Source organism: Palaemon carinicauda, chromosome 1, assembly GCF_036898095.1.
Source record: "Palaemon carinicauda isolate YSFRI2023 chromosome 1, ASM3689809v2, whole genome shotgun sequence".
NCBI lineage: Eukaryota > Metazoa > Arthropoda > Malacostraca > Decapoda > Palaemonidae > Palaemon > Palaemon carinicauda.
This window is the reverse complement of record NC_090725.1, coordinates 116,944,705-116,950,704: the sequence shown is the minus strand read 5'-3', so window position 1 is coordinate 116,950,704 and position 6,000 is coordinate 116,944,705. Positions and strand designations below refer to the sequence as shown.

Genomic DNA, 6,000 nt, shown 5'->3' with positions numbered 1-6,000 from the left:
CAAACAACCTTCAGTTATACTAACAGTTTTACCATCTATGAACAATCGTTAAACCAATTACTCTCTCTCTCTCTCCTCTCTCTCTCTCTCTCTCTCTCTCTCTCTCTCTCTCTGGGATTTGGAAAACAAAGTCAAACGTTTAGTTATAAACAGAAAAAAGTCTAATAACTCTCTCTCTCTCTCTCTCTCTCTCTCTCTCTCTCTCTCTCTCTCTGGGATTAGGAAAATAGTCAAACGTTTAGTTATAGACATAGAAAAATAGTTTAATAATTCTCTCTCTCTCTCTCTCTCTCTCTCTCTCTCTCTCTCTCTCTCTCTCTGGTATTTGGAAAATAGTCAAACGTTTAGTTATAGACATAGAAAAAAGTCTAATAACTCTCTCTCTCTTTCTCTCTCTCTCTCTCTCTCTCTCTCTCTCTCTCTCTCTGGGATTTGGAAAATAGTCAAACGTTTAGTTATAGACATAGAAAAAAGTCTAATAATTCTCTCTCTCTCTCTCTCTCTCTCTCTCTCTCTCTCTCTCTCTCTCTCTGGGATTTGGAAAGTCAAACGTTTAGTTATAGACATAAAAAAGTCTAATAATTCTCTCTCCTCTCTCTCTCTCCTCTCTCTCTCTCTCTCTCTCTCTCTCTGGGATTTGGAAAATAGTCAAACGTTTAGTTATAAACATAGAAAAAAAGTCTAATAATTCTCTCTCCTCTCTCTCTCTCTCTCTCTCTCTCTCTCTCTCTCTGGGATTTGGAATAGTCAAACGTTTAGTTATAGACATAGAAAAAAAAGTCTAATAACTCTCTCTCTCTCTCTCTCTCTCTCTCTCTCTCTCTCTCACTCTCTCTCTCTCTCTCTCTCTCTCTCTCTGATTTGGAAAACAAAGCCAAACGTTTAGTTATAGACATAAAAATAACACTTTCACTATCCATCTATGAACAACCGTTAAACTAATTACTATCTCTCTCTCTCTCTCTCTCTCTCTCTCTCCTCTCTCTCTCTCTCTCTGGGATTTGGAAAATGGTCAAACATTTAGTTATAGACATAGAAAAAAAAGTCTAATAACTCTCTCTCTCTCTCTCTCTCTCTCTCTCTCTCTCTCTGGTATTTGGAAAATAGTCAAACGTTTAGTTATAGACATAGAAAAAAGTCTAATAACTCTCTCTCTCTCTCTCTCTCTCTCTCTCTCTCTCTCTCTCTGGGATTTGGAAAATAGTCAAACGTTTAGTTATAGACATAGAAAAAAGTCTAATAATTCTCTCTCTCTCTCTCTCTCTCTCTCCTCTCTCACTCTCTCTCTCTCTCTGGGATTTGGAAAGTCAAACGTTTAGTTATAGACATAAAAAAGTCTAATAATTCTGTCTCTCTCTCTCTCTCTCTCTCTCTCTCTCTCTCTCTCTCTCTCTGGGATTTAGAAAATAGTCAAACGTTTAGTTATAAACATAGAAAAAAAGTCTAATAATTCTCTCTCTCTCTCTCTCTCTCTCTCTCTCTCTCTCTCTCTCTCTCTCTCTCTGGGATTTGGAATAAAGTCAAACGTTTAGTTATAGACATAGAAAAAAAAGTTTAATAACTCTCTCTCTCTCTCTCTCTCTCTCTCTCTGTCTCTCTCTCTCTCTCTCTCTCTCTCTCTCTGATTTGGAAAACAAAGCCAAACGTTTAGTTATAGACATAAAAATAACACTTTCACTATCCATCTATGAACAACCGTTAAACTAATTACTATCTCTCTCTCTCTCTCTCTCTCTCTCTCTCTCTCTCTCTCTCTCTCTTGGTAAAATCATATTATTATTATTATTATTATTATTATTAGTATTATTATTATTATTACAAGCTAAGCTATAACCTTAAATGGTAAAGCAAGATGATATAAGCCAAAAGACTCCTACAGGAAAAAATAACCTACTGAGGAAAGGATACTAGGACATGAAAAACTACAAGAGTAGTAATTAACGATTAAAACAAAATATACAAAGAACAGTAGCAGCATTAAATTAGATCTTTCATATATAAACTATAAAAACCTGAGAGAGAGAGAGAGAGAGAGAGAGAGAGAGAGAGAGAGAGAGAGACACAAAAGTTTTTATGCCTCGCACCGCCAAGGACATGCCTCCCTAAAAGGCTGTAAGGTCGAAGGAAAGTCAATGACGTCTTATGGGCGCCATTAATGTCAGGCGGGTGAAGACATCCGCCAAGGAACTACTTGGGTAATAGATGTGGGATGTTCACTGTCTTATTACGTATTGAAAATGGTTTTATTAGTCAATGCTAAAGACACATTTTGTCAAAAAGTTCTAAATTCTTCAGAATAATTATATAATTACCTCCGCCAACGAAGTTGGAAGGAGGTTATGTTTAACCCCTTATTTCCGTGTTTGTGTGTATTTTTTTTTTTTTTTTTTTTTGTGAACAGCATCCTAACCTCAATTTTAATCTTAAAATGATTAGACTTGCGGGGATTAACTGTTTTGTAAAAAGCTAGAGTGTCCCTCTAGTTTTAAATGTTCTTCAGTGTTTTATTTATCTAATGTCTACTGATGAGGTTCCTTGCATTTCCCTCAGAAAACTTCCCTTTCTATATAATTTATCTTCCTCATATTTTGTTAAATTTCTTATAGGTTATATTTTTCCTTGTTTCCTTTCCTCACTGGGCTATTTTCCCTGTTGGAGCCCCTGGGCTTATACATTCTGCTTTTCCAACTATTATTATTATTATTAATTAGCAATTAATAATAATAATAATAATAATAATAATAATAATAATGATAATAATAATAATAATAATGAGAGAAAGCACTCCATCTATACTTGATATTTTCTCCAGTTATTACAAAAGTGAGGCATCACACCATACTCATTGTCATTGAAAGGAAACTGCAATTTAGTGTTTTTTGCTGCTTCATGTATCATCGTTTAAAAGTTACTCATAAATGGCAGATGGAAGGAACAGTGATAATACCCTAGGAGGGCAATGTCATAAAGACTGACCATATATTATTATTATTATTATTATTATTATTATTATTATTATTATTATTATTATTATTATCATTAATTGCTAAGCTACAAACCTAGTTGGAAAAGCAAGATGCACTAAGCCCTAGGGCTCCAACAGGGAAAATAGCCCTGAGAGGAAAGGAAACAAGGAAAAATAAAATATTGCGTCAATAGGCTTAGGAGGAGATGATGAAGATGAACAAGAGGAGAGAAATGAGATAGCGTAACCTCAAGCAAGAGAACTCTAACCCAAGACAGTGGAAGACCATGGTACAGAAGCTATGGCACTAACCATATGATCAGCGCCCAAGCCTCCTCTCCATTAAGCTAGGACCGGGGAGGACCTCAATGGCTGCTGATGACTCGGCGGGTAGACCTATAGGGTCTCCTAAATCCCATCATCCTTAACTCACAAGGATGGTGAGATTACAGACGCTACACGAAATTATCGAGTTTGAACGGGACTCGATCTCCCGTCCAGCAGAGCATCAGTCAGGGACGTTTCCAATAAGAGTACCACAGGAGTTAGAAAACTATCAGATAAGATCCAAGAAAGTAGACAGAGGTGGTATGGTCATGTCATGAGAGTAGATGAACAGTATATTGGGAGGAGGGTGATGGAAATGGAGGTACAGACAACGAGAAGGAGAGGGAGACCAAAGCGAAGGTGGATGGACTATATCAAGTATGACCTTCGATCAAAGGGATTAACCGGTGATGAAGTGTGGAACAGAGGTAGATGGAGAAAGCTGGTCAGAAACATCGACCCCACATAAAAGTGGGAAAAGATGCAGACAAAGAAGAAGATTGCCTTTTATTGATTGCAATAGTTTTTTTTCGCATTTATTACATGAAGCTCTGCATATCTTACGTATTATATTAGTTGTTATTACCATAGCGTAAGGGTTCCCAACTTTTTTTTTTTATTTTTCGGTACCCCTTTGGTATTTTTATAGATTCCTGTGTCCCCAAAAGATTGAGAATAAAAAAAGGGAAATAATGTAGTTGATATTGTGATATAATTTTATCATTCAATCTCATTGCAGATTACCTTATATATTGCGCAGTACTGGATCTTCTCTCTGATCCAATATACCCTCCTGAAGAGTAAAAATGTTCTGCTGGTCCAGTGGCACATGTACCTTAGGTTGGGAATCCATAAAATATTGATATAATCATTATTGTTTTATGTTTTGTAATATCTTTGTGGGTGTTTACAATGAGTAGATCTTTTTAAGTGTTCTTCGATTTCTATTTGCATATTCGTTTATCACATTAACATTTTTTCTTTTTTTTTCAGGATCAGCAGAATTACCTCTGAAAAAATGCAGCTACATTTAAAGACGATATTTTTTGTAATCTGCCTAGGAAATATTGCTAGGTGTCACGGTAATAATGTCTCAAGTTCAGAGTCAGATTCAGATGGAGTGTTATCAGAAGAACCAAATTTGGGCAGTGTCTTGAATGATACAAGTACCAGTGTTGGCAGTGACTTGAATGATACAGTGGAAGTTAATGAGATCAATAATGACACTAAGATCTGCTCTGAGGAACCAAAAGATACCTCAATCTCTATACTGAGGTGCCCGGACGTTTTGGCATTCGACAAACATTTCATTCAGGTGTGTTTTTTATTTCTTTACAGATGCAAATGTTTGAAGTAATTTTAGATTCATTACCTTGTCTCCAAGTTGCATTAATTCTCTTGTGTCATAAATATTCCTATAGAGTTTAAAGTATATATTTTATACATAAGTTAGGAAGTATAGTTTGTTTCTGTTCATTTATTTTTTATCTGACTAAATGCCTTATTTTTTCAGGGTGACAATAATAGTTTTGAAATTGCAATAGAGTCCGTTGGAGGTGTCTTTAATTTTCCACAACATCTTGGACAGATTCATATGGAGTCTCTTACAATAAGTGAAGCAAAATTAACCTTCTTCAATAGTTCGTCTGAAACCCAGGTATGAATATTGATGTATAAGTCTTCATTGCTTCTATAAATTTAAATTATATAAATTTGATGCTAAATGAGCATAGGTAACGGATGTCTTGAAAGAACTTACTAAAAATTTCAAGCCCATTTTTATAAATATTGCTATATATTTAGACCCTACGGTACTTTTCGGGAATCTAAAGACGTACCAGAATTTATTGATTAGGGCAATTTACTCTTGAACATTTTCAAGTTCCTCAGTATTCCTTGTCGTCAATAACCTTCGATGTCAGGATGCCAGAGAACTTCAAATCATTCCTTCAGTATTCCTTGTAGATATGCGAACACTTTGTCCTTGGCTTAGCTAAAGCGTCAGGAAAGCAGTCCCGTCCAATCGTTTTTTTTTTTTTTCATTCCGTCTAAGTCTGTGAATGGAAGTGTACTACAATATAACCTTTTTGGCTTTACATATCTAAATTCAATTTATGATATGTGTGCTAAACCTACTGTAATATACTTTAATGTGTATAGGGACACACATATATATATAAACAGATGTAGTTCTTTTGTTTTTATTGTTGTAGATTGTCTGTCCCTTGTGGCCAAGTATGGGCTCTTGCAATAATGCAGTTCGTAGGTGACAAGTTTGTTCTGGTTTGTAGCTGATTAAGGATAAAACAAATTTAATTTAGTATCGTTAGTAGTGCTTTTGTGTAAAATTATTTTCATTTATTGAAATATCCTCTTTAGAATAGGTGTATTATTTCCTTTTAGAGGAAATTATTGTCAGAAAGAGATAAAAGTAACTTTTTGGTTTTACAAACTATGTATTTTAAAACATTTTCTAAAATCTAACAGAACCAATGGTTGAATAGCATAGTCTTCATGATTCAATATTATCTACCAAGTTGCTATTTTTTTTCTAATTTTACAGTTTCTGAAGTCTTTAAAGAAGATGGATCTAAGCGGTAATCCTGACTTTGATGCTCAGTCTCTTGTTAACCTAGGAAATCTAGATTCCCTCACCAATCTTTCCATGAGAGGCAGTGCCCTTAAAACTCTTGGTAAGTAACGTGAAT

General features: G+C 35.1%; 1 pseudogene; it reads left to right on the top strand.

Moving 5' to 3' along the window:
* The window catches only part of LOC137656261 (toll-like receptor 2), a 98,542-nt pseudogene that overhangs the window by 5,392 nt on the left and 87,150 nt on the right, over positions 1-6,000 (top strand).